General features: G+C 35.4%; 1 long non-coding RNA gene across 4 annotated transcripts; it reads left to right on the top strand.

The window, feature by feature from the left end:
• The first annotated feature begins 5,313 nt into the window (after positions 1 to 5,313).
• On the top strand, positions 5,314 to 14,209 carry LOC119604577. 4 transcript variants are annotated; one of them, XR_005231528.1, is made up of 5 exons: positions 5,314 to 5,351; positions 5,609 to 5,713; positions 5,785 to 13,380; positions 13,441 to 13,712; positions 13,930 to 14,209. It is a non-coding gene; the product is annotated as an uncharacterized LOC119604577 (long non-coding RNA). The 4 variants fall into 4 exon arrangements; XR_005231526.1 differs by having other exon boundaries at positions 5,785 to 10,657; positions 11,719 to 13,712; XR_005231527.1 differs by having other exon boundaries at positions 5,785 to 9,596; positions 10,658 to 13,712.
• The last annotated feature ends 523 nt before the right edge of the window (positions 14,210 to 14,732 follow it).

The raw sequence follows: 14,732 nt of genomic DNA on the forward strand, positions 1-14,732 counted from the left end.
GTTTGTAGGGTAGTATCAAAATACACGTACACTATTGTGAAAATATTAAACAAGCATGTGCAGGATGTGTAGGTTCGAACAAATGAGTTATAATCACACACAACTTGCTTAATATAGAAACGGAATATTACTCGTCTCGCTCGTTGAGAGTTGTGTAGTGTTTGATATAGTTAGGCAAAAACATCTTTATGATAGCAAAAACATCTCGAAACCTACGAGTGATCAGTGTGATCAGTTCGAACTTTTACGTACAAACAACTTTCATGCTTTGTAACCATAGTACTGCGCTAGTATTGTTTTGAATGCGAAGATTTTCGGCAATTTACATGTGCACAACACGATCGTAAACAAACCTCTTAACAAGGGCGTAAAAAATACAACAATTTTATTTAGTTGTTTCAAAGCATTCAACAAAGCATGTTGATGTCGCTTTGTTTCAGAAATTACAATTTATTACAAATTATGGAATGCATATGAGTGAAAAAATTTAAAAAATATTTTACACCCATTGATTATTTGCGTTTTGTCGATTAAAAGTAAACTCTAAATTCTACTAATTGTATTTTATTCTTGTAACAAAGCGTTTTGTTTAAATTAACACTAAATCTATAAAATCACTCATAAGTTGTCTCGAAACATTTCGAAACAGATCATACATTATTCCGATTGGTTTTTCACTTTAACTCTATTGTCTCTATTTTTTTTTGTATTTATTTGCTTTTACACTTTTATTGTTGTGTGTGGATGATCAACTGCTTTTTTAACTTCGGCCGCACTACAGACAGTATTCGTAAAATAAACGAGTGACTTGTAAGTCATTTTTAACGCACTAGTGCAGATGTCTAGTATTCAGTTTCGTATGTTTGGATGTCTGTTGGTTTCATTGCGTTGTCTATTTTGTTTTTGTTTTTTGTGTATTTCGTTTCGTATGTTTGGATGTCTGTTGGTTTTACTGCCTTGTGTATTTTGTTTTTTGTGTGTTTATTTCGTTTAGCGTTGTTGTTGTTCGTTTTGCTATTGCGTTTATATCATTATTATGATATAAACGGGAAAATTAAATAAATTAAAATTTTATAGAATTGATATTTTTAAATACACTGTGGTGAAGGGTATATAAGATTCGGCACAGCCGAATATAGCACTCTTACTTGTTTTTTTTTAAATTAAATATATTTGGATGAAATGGGAAGGCAATAATTGTTTTTGTTTTCAATGAAGAAGAAAATGAAATGGGAAAGCAATAGTTGTTTTTGTTTTCAATGAAGAAGAAAATATTTTTATGAAATTTGAGGATGTAATTTTTTTTTTTTATAAAATTGTGAACTTGCAGAAGGGAAGAAATTATTTTTTGTAAATATTTTTTATAAAATTGTGAATTTGCAGAAGGGAAGAAATTATTTTTTTTACTGAAAATTGAGAATGTATAATAATACTACATACACTATCGGACAAAATAAAGTGCAAAAGTGCTCATGCTATATTCTTTCAGCGAAAAATCGGTTAAATGATTCGTGAATATGGAAAATTTTTTTCAAAATCATTTAGTTAATATACAATTCTACAAAAATAACAATAAAACTAAATTATTTTACTTAAAATTTTTCTGTATAACATCTAAAATTAAAGTAAATTAATTTTTTTGTCGGACAAAATAAAGTGTAAATTTTAAATATCATTATTTAAATTTCTTGTATATCAAAATTTTTTATTTTTTCGGTTCTGGTTTGAATATCAGGATCTACTTGAGCCATTTTGGTAATTTTTTCCCCATTGTTTTTCGGAATCGCCTTACCTTCCCCTTGCTTTCCACACATGATTATTTTCAAAAGAAATCCGTTTTTGATCACTATTTCATCGGAATTTTTTGATCAATTGTGGTCCAAAATTAATCTATTGGATTTAGGGCGGTGCTCTGAGCAACTTATTCCAATTTTTCAGTATTCTTTCCTATAGTAATGTTATTTTTTAACTTTTTCAAGTGCTTAAGCTAATTATCTTGCCGAGATATAAAGTTTCCCAAGGCACTGATCTTAAGATTTGACTGTAATATGCCCACATAGTGTTCACTGTTGCTTCCCTCCCAGAGGTCTGAACCTACAACCGTAGCAACCTAGTTATTTTAGCTGCCCCTAACTATCCCTACCCACTCACAATAATTTCACCCCAATCACTTACCTTGTAAACTTTGCAGCTCTCTATATTTGAGATCTGGACTATCGGGTGTTTACAGGGCAATCATTTGGAAGAAGGGTAGCGTAGGTTTTCAGTCTGTCCGTTATCTGTCCTCGTTCGGTGTTTCGGTAAATAAAAAAATTATAAAAACTTTACAAGAAAAACCTTTTAAATAATTTATACTTCACTATATATTTTTTTTTTTTGATCCATTTCTGTTTACGTTTTTTTTATTTCATTAATTCATACCTATATATATATATATATATATCTGTTTTTTTTTTACTTTTTTTCTTTTTATAGAAATTACCTAAAAGGAATTAACCGTCTAGTTCGTCCTGTCGTACGAGGTAAAAGTAAATTTTCCTGGTCGAAAACCTGGTACCTGAAGCACCACCGGATTGTTGGTGCTAATCTGCCGAAGAAAGTCCCCCGTTGAGTGGAGCTGGCGATGGCGTGGCTTGGTGTTGCTTATTTTAATTTGAATTTTATTTAGTTTTAAGTTTTCTTTGATTCAGATTTAAAGTTTACTTTACTGTAGTTTTAAACTTTTAGTTTTAAAAATGCATTCAATTGTTTTTTTTTTTAATAAAAATTAAATAGTTTAACAATAAAACATTTTTTTTTCTTATCACGTAGTCGATGGCCACGGGCTCCACCTTCTTCATTAGCCAAATGAAATAAAAAGGACCGACATTTTGGCCATTAGGGACCGAGAAACCTCGGTAAGCAAAATGGTTCCCTTTAATTTAATTTCATTTCAGCTATTAGTCCCTATAGTTTTTCTTTTTTCTAGCTTAGTTTTGTTTATGTTATTCCAGATGTCAAATTGTTTATCACCGCGTTGCCAACTTCCCATTTACTCTTCTTCTTTTATTTTCTTTAAATTTTGCCCTACTACAGGGTGCACACGACAAACCGTACCATTCTGTAATCCATTTATGGATACAGAATGGGGTGGAAAAATTTGCGCCCTGAAATTATGAACTTCCCTAATTTTAAAGATTTTTTTTTTTTGGGATCGTGGGTATTTTTCTATACCCAACATAAAAAATCCCTATGGCAACCCTTACTCAGTCATGAACAAAAGTGCGACTCTGTGTCGCCATCAAAAATTGCTCACGCGCAGACGGACTCTGCATTTACTACCAGCTGTTTGAATGAATTGGAAGGGGAGGAGAGAGAATGCCGAAAATACGCATTTATTAATATTTTTCAATGGCGGTGGTCAACAAGGGTAAGTATTTGTTAATGAAATTTTTATTTTTGAATTTATTTATTTTTATTTAAAAATTTTAATAAAAATTTATAGCAAAATATTAATTTAATTAAATTTTTCAATGGCGGTGGTCAACAAGGGTAAGTATTTGTTAATGAAATTTTTATTTTTGAATTTATTTATTTTTATTTAAAAATTTTAATAAAAATTTATAGCAAAATATTAATTTAATTAAATTTAATGCATTCAATTAAATTTAATTAAATTAATATTTTGCTATAAATTTTTATTAAAATTTTTAAATAAAAATAAATAAATACAAAAATAAAAATTTCATTAACAAATACTTACCCTTGTTGACCACCGCCATTGAAAAATATTAATAAATGCATATTTTCGGCATTCTCTCTCCTCCCCTTCCTTCTTTTCAGAAAAAGATGGAGGATGCTGGAGATTTTGGTGGAATTATGGTAAGTAAAAATTTATTTAATTCATTGAAGGTCAAAATTGTAATGCATTTTTTTTTGTTTTTTCTTTCAGGAATGTGGCTACCGTTATCAATTGCGTGTGTGGAGTAATTTTTCATGTTGGACAACAATAAGGTAAGTGAAAATGAATTTTAAGTGCGTAGATTTTAAATAAAAGTGTATTGATTAAGATAAAAGTGATGTTAGGAATTTTGGAAATTACAGTGAGTGTAAAAAGTGTGTGTCCAACAAAATTTAATTAATTAAAATGAAAGTGTTTTACAGTGAATGTAAAGTGTTGTTAGGGATTAAAAAAAATAAAAATTAGAAAATACAGTGAGTGCCAAAAGTGCGCGGACGGACTCAGAATGTAAAAAAAAATAATTAATAAATTAAAGTGAAAAAAATATTTTGCCGGTCGATAAAAAAAATTAAATATAAGAAATTTTTAAGAAACTACAGTGCGGACCAAAAATGTTGTGACGAAAATTAAAGTGTAAAAAAAATTAAAAGAATACTATGTATTAACAAAAATAAATTTAAACTGTTGCTATTAAGGCTGTATATAAAAATCAAAAGTGGAATTTACAGTGTGAAACAAAAGTGGTATAAAAAAAAATTATAAAGTGAAAATAAACTTAAAGTGAGAATAAAAATAAATTATTGTGCAAATGAAAAATTTACGGTGCCAAACGAAAAAAAATTAAATGGAAATTACAGTGACTAGCAAAAGTGTACGGTGTTAAAAAAATAAAAGTAAATAAAATAAAGTGATGCTGAAAACTGAAGTGACTAAAAAAAATTAAGCCGGTGGAAAATAAAAAAATTAATACAGTGTGTGACAAAAGTGGTGTGACAAAATCAAAAAATTATTCTATGGTGTTAAGTAAACAATTCCTAGTGTGTGGTGAAATGAAATGTAGTAGAAACTAACTTTTGGAAAATACAGTGGCAGATAAAAGTTTCAGTGAAATTTTAGTTACAGTAAAAAAACTAAAATTAAAAAAAAAAAAAAAATAATTCAGTTTTTTTTCCAATTCTTTTACAAAAATTTTCTTTTCTTCCAATTTTTTTATAAAAGTTTCTATGTATTTTTTCTAAATTTATTTTTTTAGATTTTTATTTAATTCTTTTCATATTTTTTTTGTGATTCCTTTTTTTATAATTTTACTAATTCTATTTTAATTTACTATATTTTCGGATTAAAATTCAAAAGGACCTTAAACTTCCAACAGGCCTTTGCTTCCGTTAAGGAATCGTAAGTTAAAAAAAAAAAATATTATATTAATTACAGTGTTACATCCTATTCCTTGTAATACAAGGACTAAGTCCACCAAAGCTCATAGAGTAAACTCTAGAGACTTTGGCGGGAAATACCCCTTGTAATTACATTCAACAATAAAAACTAAATTACTAATGCTTCCTTTTACAGATTATCCATCCAACCTTTGGGAAAACGGAAGTAAAAGACCTGGACCTTAATGATGACTCAGGTAAGTCTTCTGATAAAGATAGGTGAAAATGACAAGGACCAAAACCACCAAAATTCTTTGGCGAGAAGTGCCCCTTGACCTTTTCACCTAACAAAAAAAACAAGCTATTAGTTCAACCCTAGGGTTGTTTGAAAATAAAACTTTCTAAAAGAAAATCCTAACAGAAATTTTATAAAGCAATTCATAAATATAATTCTTTTAGAAAATTTTATTATTACTTTAAATAATACAAAAACTAATGTTTCTTTTCCCTACAGGTTCTTGGAATTCAAGTGCCCTTGAGAAGGACGAACCGAAGGGAAGAAAACACCACTGAAATGCAAAAAAAAAAAATCGGAGAAATTCATGGAATTGGCGACTATGTATTTAAAATGAAATAACTAAAATTATTTACCACTTGAATGTATACTAAAGTCTTTCGATTTTATTTCAGATTACAACAACAAGATCGTGAGAGACAAATGAGGCGATGAAGCAGACAATCCGAGTGAGTGTAAAGTAAATAAAAATATTTTTTATATATGTATACTAGATATATATTAGAATATAAGTCAAGGTAGTTAGACAGCTAGTTTAAGTCGGACTTCATAGGTTAATTTCCAATATTAGCGCAGAATTCGGTGGTAATAACAAGACAAAGTTTAGAAAATTATGAAACAAGGTCCTAAACTCCTTGTTATTGCCACTGAACTCAAAAGAATTGTGTTTAGAATAGTTACGGACTATATCCCAACCAAAACTGACGTATCTGTACTATCGATCATTTATTTCCCAGCTAGTGACAATCTGCTTACGGAGTGAACAACTACATGTTGATCTTCCAACTTGTATTGTCCCAATTGTTTACTTTGGTATCGGCTCGCTGTAAGATCAGACTCAGAATTGTGTTATTACCCTAGGTGACTAATAACCCTTACGCTTTTGATGGCACGGTACCAGAAGGCTTTGATGGGGTTGCACCTACTAATAGGGTAATGACCGGTTACACATGTAACCAGCTAAGAAACGTTGGCTTTAAGTCGATCCAACAAATAATTACTCATTCCAAAGTAGCTATGGATCTCACTGGACTACGATATAAATGAAAGATATGTACAGAACTCAGTACTGCTTAGGATATATCAACAGCTATGCCAAACAGAAATTCCCTGCCAATAAAGAAAAGACTAAGATTAATATAAAGACTCGACAATACAGACTTAAAGATAGGTACACCATTAGGTACAAATTGGACGACTACTAGACGCTGTCAACCGGTAGATATTCAGGAAGAAATGTTAGGACTAGAACCACCAAAGATATTGAAGCTATTGCTTCAAATCTTTGGCGTGAAAAACCCCTAACGATTTCCCCTGAACATCCTCGACCTCGTATATGGACTGTTTGACGCGCTCGGACGCATTAGCTTGCGGTGAGTGGGTTGCAGTCCGAACATGTTTAACCCCAAAACTACTAATCATGTCGGCAAACTCTTTGCTAACAAATTGTTTTCCATTATCAGAAACGATAGTTTCTGGTGTTCCAAATTTATGGAAAACTTCAGCAATTAGAAACTTTACCACATTCTTGGTGCTGGCTTTAGGCAAGGCCTTCAAAAAAACAAACTTAGTTAAATGATCTAAAACGATAAAAATATAAACGTTTCCGTTTTTCGACCATGGGTACGGACCAAGAAAGTCTATAAAAATGCGTTGGAAAGGTCGTTCTGACTGTACTTCGGAACCCATTGGTGGTCTGAGCGTAGAATTCGCGGGTTTCGATTCTTTACAAATTTGGCAGTTTAACACAAAATTTCTTGTCTGAACATTTTGATTTGGCTTGTGGGGAATTATGACACTCATTAATTATATTTTGGGTTAACTCTGAAGGTACCCACAACTTCCACGCGAAATCTTCACTAATGGCTACACCGTCATAATGCCTGGTCCGTTTGTAGACAAAACCGTCGACCACTTTCAAATCGGGTAATTGCTCCGAATTCTTCTCGACCGTATCAATTAAGCTTAGGTAATCTTCCGACTGAAATGCTTCCGACTTCAAATCTACAAGTTTAGATACTTTTAGTGAGATTTCGTCCATATCATAACGCGATAGGGTATCGGGTACTACATTTTCCTTCCCCTGCCTATGTTCAATTTCGAAATCGTACGCCTGTAAATTTACTCCTGTAAATGGCATCAATTCTATATAGGCCCTAAACTTCTTAATCGCCAAGACAACTGCCAAACATTCACGTTCAGTGACTGAATAATTTTTCTGCGCTGGGGTCAGCTTATGCGAGAAATAGGCTATTGGGTGCTCTCCCTCAGAATCATCTTTCTGAAAAAGAACCGCTCCAATGCCTAAGTCTGATGCGTCACACTGAACATAGAAACGCTTGGAGAAGTCTGGGTGATTAAGAAGTGGGCTCGTAGTCAGAGCTTTCTTGAGGCGATCAAAAGCAACCTTAGCTTTTTCGGTAAACTTGAATTGTTTACCCTTCTTCAGCGTTTCAAAGATTGGGACCGCAATGGTAGCATAGTCTGGTATAAATTTTCTATACCAGCCTGTTGCTCCCATGAAGCTCCTCACCTCTCTTGCTGTCTTATGGTATACAAAACGAGTAATCGTTTCCACTTTGGCCGGGTCCGGTTTTAATTTGCCGCCACCAACAATATACCCAAGATATTTTAACTCCTTAAAACAAAACTTGGATTTAGCAACATTGATGGTCAAACCTGCCTCTGCTAGACAAATAGATACCCGCTTCAACAATTCCAGATGTGTCTCGAATTCTGGAGATACTATCAATAGATCATCTAAGTACACGAAAACTCTTTCACGAAGTGCCGCGGGCATCACTTTATCCATTAACCGACATAACCTTTGAGCTGCATTACACAACCCAAAAGGCATGACCGTAAATTGATAAAGTGGTCGTCCAGGTACCGTAAAAGCAGTTTTTTCCCTACTAGATGACTCTAGTGGTATCTGCCAGAACGCGTCTTTTAGGTCGACACTCGAAATATAGATTGTATCTCCCAATCGACTGAGCAAACCTTCAATGTGCGGCAATGGATATGCATCCTTGACTGTCAGCGCATTGTGTTTACGCGCGTAAACACCGATTCTTCTCGCCCCTTCGTACGAGAGTAACCGGGTGACTCCATGGACTTTCGCTAAGCTCAATAACACCTAAGTCCAGCATCCTGTCCAACTCCGCATACATTAACTTTTGCACCGCCGGGGATACAGGGTAATATCTATCTTTCACTGGAATTGCATCACGGGTGTCTATTGCATGCGTTTCTAAATGCGTTTTACCAGGGCCCTTCTTAGTATAGCAGGGGAACATAGCAATTACCAAATCCAATCTTTGTCGCTGTTCATCATCCAACTTGTGAGTTTTAATATCTTGGGTCTCTTCTTCATCTTCGCAAAGATTAATACCATTCGTCGTGAGACTTCCTATATTTGCGAACAAATTAAAAGCCTTCATGAAATCGACTCCCAAGAATAACTCGCGACTCAGAGTAGGGACTAAATAGAAATTGATATCATGTGACATACCACGAAACACAACGTTGACTTTCACACGACCGACTATAGGGTGTTCTGTTCCATCCGCCGTTTTTATATTGGTATGAAAATCGTGGATGGTTAGACCGGTCTTCTGTATGAAACTCATACAATTACGCTGTCCAACAATCCCTCGATTTCCTGTCCATTTATAGAAATCCTAGTATAAAAACGCGAATCATCACCCTCTATTAACGACGCGGCCGAAATTTCCCGCCTAAGACTTTTTTTCGCTTATACCTTTCGCGTGCTTTCTTTATCCTACTCGAAACGTTACCGAAAATTCTCGATCTTGCCTGATTATATTCTTGCACCCTAATATGTAAAGGTTTTATCTCTCTGAGCCGAGGCTCAGGACTTGCCTCTACTTTTGCTTCAACCCTTTTCAAAATTTTATCTTGCTCTCTCTCTTCACTCGTTGCCGCAGATCTTTGACTAACTGGGCCTAAACTTCCGTTGACCTCGCCTCCCCAGTTCGAGACGGGTTCCGGGACCGGTTTCTCTGACATCTAGGACACTTCGGTGTAACTACATTGTCCATTCCACATTTAAAACAGAAAATTCTACGCGTGGGCGAAGGACAATCAAAAAAACCGTGACCAACCATCTTGCAGTTCCATCAGGTGTATTTACTCGTGTTCCGCATTGCGTCCACTTCCAGAATAGGCACCACATCTTTTTCTTCTGGTGTAATCTCAATCTCATTTACCCTTGTGAAACTAGGACGCTGTTGATAACTTTGCCTCTGGTTAGCCAACAAGTTCTCTGCCCTCTTGACCTCGTGACAAAACTCGGTTAAACTGTTTATTCGAATGGGAAACATCAACTGGGCCAAAGCTGGCTTAAGGTTACCCCTAATGATATCAATTAACGATCTCTCATCATACGGGACTTTTTGCTGATGGCGTAGCTTAAGTATGACATTATAAAACTCTTCAAATGACTCATGAGGTAACTGGCGGCGATTGAGTATTTGCATTTGTACCTGAAACTCATTCTCAAAACGCTGATATTGGGACAAGATAGCACTTTCCAGGTCCCGCCAAGAGTTAATTTGCGCCAATTTGCGATGGTTCCAATACCAGTCTAAAGCTGGTCCTTCCAGTAAGTTATGGAAATGGCGTAAAATATCCATGTCCGAGCAGTTGTAATCTTTTTTCAGCTCGTTTACTCGAAAAATAAACTCTTGAGCATTCATGGACTTACTGGTTCCATCAAATCTCATACCCCACTTAGACAAATTCATTCGCTGATGATTTTCCATACCAATTGACACTGGCCAAGCATAATTAGGAGCTAGTCCAAAGCTATTTTGCTGTTGTAGTGGTGGTTGATGATAGCTATACCCTTGTTGTTGTTGTTGGTTGTAACATTGCTGTTGATGGTTGTAGGCTTGTTGTTGTTGGGTGTAGGCTTGTTGTTGACCAACCCTCGGGGTATTGATCGGAGTCTGATTCATTGGCTGTTGTTCAAAATATCTGGTCTGGTTAAGATTAGGCTCTGGGAAATCTGTCTGATTCCTCCGCTGTATATCATTAGCCATATAATATGGTGCTGGAAATAAAGGTGGCGGTGGATTTGACCAAGGCCCCTGAGCTATAGCTGGCTGTGTTTGGGTATACATGACGGCTGTCACTTCTCTTCCGCCCATATTACCGTGAGGATATGATACTTGCGACACCACAGGTGCCACTAGACTCCTAGTCACTGGAGGTAATGGGTTTGTTTGTGTCACTGCGCCGGTTAAGGTGTAATCTCAATCTCATTTACCCTTGTGAAACTAGGACGCTGTTGATAACTTTGCCTCTGGTTAGCCAACAAGTTCTCTGCCCTCTTGACCTCGTGACAAAACTCGGTTAAACTGTTTATTCGAATGGGAAACATCAACTGGGCCAAAGCTGGCTTAAGGTTACCCCTAATGATATCAATTAACGATCTCTCATCATACGGGACTTTTTGCTGATGGCGTAGCTTAAGTATGACATTATAAAACTCTTCAAATGACTCATGAGGTAACTGGCGGCGATTGAGTATTTGCATTTGTACCTGAAACTCATTCTCAAAACGCTGATATTGGGACAAGATAGCACTTTCCAGGTCCCGCCAAGAGTTAATTTGCGCCAATTTGCGATGGTTCCAATACCAGTCTAAAGCTGGTCCTTCCAGTAAGTTATGGAAATGGCGTAAAATATCCATGTCCGAGCAGTTGTAATCTTTTTTCAGCTCGTTTACTCGAAAAATAAACTCTTGAGCATTCATGGACTTACTGGTTCCATCAAATCTCATACCCCACTTAGACAAATTCATTCGCTGATGATTTTCCATACCAATTGACACTGGCCAAGCATAATTAGGAGCTAGTCCAAAGCTATTTTGCTGTTGTAGTGGTGGTTGATGATAGCTATACCCTTGTTGTTGTTGTTGGTTGTAACCTTGCTGTTGATGGTTGTAGGCTTGTTGTTGTTGGGTGTAGGCTTGTTGTTGACCAACCCTCGGGGTATTGATCGGAGTCTGATTCATTGGCTGTTGTTCAAAATATCTGGTCTGGTTAAGATTAGGCTCTGGGAAATCTGTCTGATTCCTCCGCTGTATATCATTAGCCATATAATATGGTGCTGGAAATAAAGGTGGCGGTGGATTTGACCAAGGCCCCTGAGCTATAGCTGGCTGTGTTTGGGTATACATGACGGCTGTCACTTCTCTTCCGCCCATATTACCGTGAGGATATGATACTTGCGACACCACAGGTGCCACTAGACTCCTAGTCACTGGAGGTAATGGGTTTGTTTGTGTCACTGCGCCGGTTAAGAATTCCGGACCTCCACCCTGAGCCACCTGCAATGGCACCGTCGGATCTAAACTTGCTGCGACATCGTGTTGTTGCTGGTGGTTTATACCCAATGCCCGCTTAATTTCCATTAAAGCATCGTTGATTTTATTATCTACTTGCCTCATAAATTGCGCCTGGGAAAGACCGATAGAAGCGTTGACCACTTCCTGTATGTTGGCACTTTGATTCCGCTGGTTGGCCAGACTCTCTCGGACTTCGCGGCGAACGTTTTGAGCTGTAAGGCTACTGTATTCTGGCGACCTAATCGTGGAATTCGAGTCGTCTGAACTAATAGAGACCTCGTGAGGCAATACTGGTGCTGTTGACGTGGCTGTTGTGGTAGGCCCACCTGCAGTGAGAGCGTCTGTAGTACGAGTTACACCTGCTTCAGTAGTTGCCATGTTGCTGCTGGTTGGTAAATTACTTGAAATTCTACTACCGGAACGAGTTACAACCATAATCCACCAAAAACTCAACGAAAATTCAAATTATTAGAAAAAACGTGACAAATTATTACCTTTCTTTGAACTACCGCCGAAGATAACAACAAAAAATATTTATAACGAAAATTCAAAAAAATAAAAAAAAAATAATATGCCAAATAATAACCACAGCGATTAATAAAAACAAAAGATTTCCAGTACTAACGGAATTCACACTAATACCGAACTATCTTCGAATATTAACTATTTCAAAATGTATTATAAACTTCTATACATAAGTGATTGGGGTTCAATCATAGCGTGAGTGAGTAGGTTTACAAAACAATTGTCGATTATTCTTGATCTATGTAAAGTTAAGTATAATTTAGTTGTAAACTTTGGTGTTTCCTAACGGCCTTTACAGATTGAAATTTACTATATGGACAAACTTAAGTACTGCGACTGAAAACTGAAATATTATTTTCTTACCTTTTTCCAGGACTAGTCCTAAGTCTGTAAGCAAAACTATTTAAACAAAATTTTACTTTTCTTCTCCCTTGAGCAGTTAAATCAGCCACTTAACATAAAACTAATTAAGACTCTGGGATTAGAAATTTTATATGTACTTGGATTTAAGAATGTATGGCTATTATATCTAATCCCCCTGAGAATTTAATAGATATAAGACTTATACATCGTAAATACAAGTAGAAAATAATAAATGAAATTTACTTGGGCTATGGAATTTAATGAAACTTTTTGTTGGCTTTACATATTAGGCGATTAACCATACTTCTAATGTACTAAATGCTTAAGAGTCTAACAATAAAGCTAACAAAAAGATATGTTTTTGCCAAGAAGATGTCGCAACGCGTTACGGACTCTTATTTGACGTGAACGGGACTTACACTACTTAGGCAAAAACATAACACTAACAAGTATGGACGTACTCACTTCGGGCCCCACGTTGGGCGCCATTCTGTACTGGCCAGGATTATGAAAATTGAAAGCAAAACAAATGCCGAAACATCTGTTGCGGGTCAGTGTTGCCAAATGTCGGCGGCGCTGGTATTATGGCTTACGCCGGGCTGAGGCTCGCCGGATGGGGTGGTTCTTGCCGACACTGCAACTTTTCCTGGATACAAAAACTCTATAAAATACCAGCATTATGTTTAAGTTGAAAGAAAAACAGAAGAATTTAAATTGAAAGGGACCCGAAGTGAGCAAACATTCATAAGACGAATACACCAAAACATTTATCTAAATTATTCCTTTTCAGGCCAAGAATAATCATTATTGGCGGATGGAGTTGCCAATATGTTGTTTCCCTCCCAGAGGTCTGAACCTACAACCGTAGCAACCTAGTCATTTTAGCTGTCCCTAACTATCCCTACCCACTCACAATAATTTCACCCCAATCACTTACATTGTAAACTTAGCAGCTCTCCATATTTGAGATCTGGACTATCGGGTGTTTACAGGGCAATCATTTGGAAGAAGGGTAGCGTAGGTTTTCAGTCTGTCCGTTATCTGTCCTCGTTCGGTGTTTCGGTAAGTAAAAAAATGATAAAAACTTTACAAGAAAAACCTTTTAAATAATTTATACTTCACTATATATTTTTTTATTTTTTTTAATCCATTTCTGTTTACGTTTATATATATATATATATATATATATATATATATATATATATATATATATATATATATATATATATATATATATATATTTAAAGTCTAAACTAATATCTGTTTTTTCTTTTTATAGAAATTACCTAAAAGGAATTAACCGTCTAGTTCGTCCTGTCGTACGAGGTAAAAGTAAATTTTCCTGGTCGAAAACCTGGTACCTGAAGCACCACCGGATTGTTGGTGCTAATCTGCCGAAGAAAGTCCCCCGTTGAGTGGAGCTGGCGATGGCGTGGCTTGGTGTTGCTTATTTTAATTTGAATTTTATTTAGTTTTAAGTTTTCTTTGATTCAGATTTAAAGTTTACTTTACTGTAGTTTTAAACTTTTAGTTTTAAAAATGCATTCAATTGTAGTTTAACAATAAAACAGTTTTTTTTTCTTATCACGTAGTCGATGGCCACGGGCTCCACCTTCTTCATTAGCCAAAAGAAATAAAAAGGACCGACATTTTGGCCATTAGGGACCGAGAAACCTCGGTAAGCAAAATGGTGGGTGCTCACGACATTTAATAAAAATTTTTAAATAAATGCCGTATAAAGGGATTTGGTAGACTTAATGCCTCAACAGATTCATGAATTCAAACACACGACAAAGATAAAAACATTTCTGTAAGAAAAATAAACACTGAAAAATTGGAATGACCTGCTCAGAGCATCGTCTTAAATCCAATAGATTAATTTTTGACCGCAATTGATCAAATATTCCGCTGAAATAGAGAACAAAAACGGATTTCTTTTGAAAATAATCGTATGGGGAAAAGCAAGGAGAAGGGAAGGCGATTGCGAACAATAATGGCAAATAAAATACAAAAATGTCTTAAGATCCAGATATTGAAATCAGAATCAAAATAGATAAAAAATGTTGATATACAAGATATTTA

This window comes from Lucilia sericata, unplaced genomic scaffold, assembly GCF_015586225.1.
Source record: "Lucilia sericata isolate MDLA Ls3-8-SP2 unplaced genomic scaffold, ASM1558622v1 Contig000406F_arrow, whole genome shotgun sequence".
In the NCBI taxonomy this organism is placed as follows: domain Eukaryota; kingdom Metazoa; phylum Arthropoda; class Insecta; order Diptera; family Calliphoridae; genus Lucilia; species Lucilia sericata.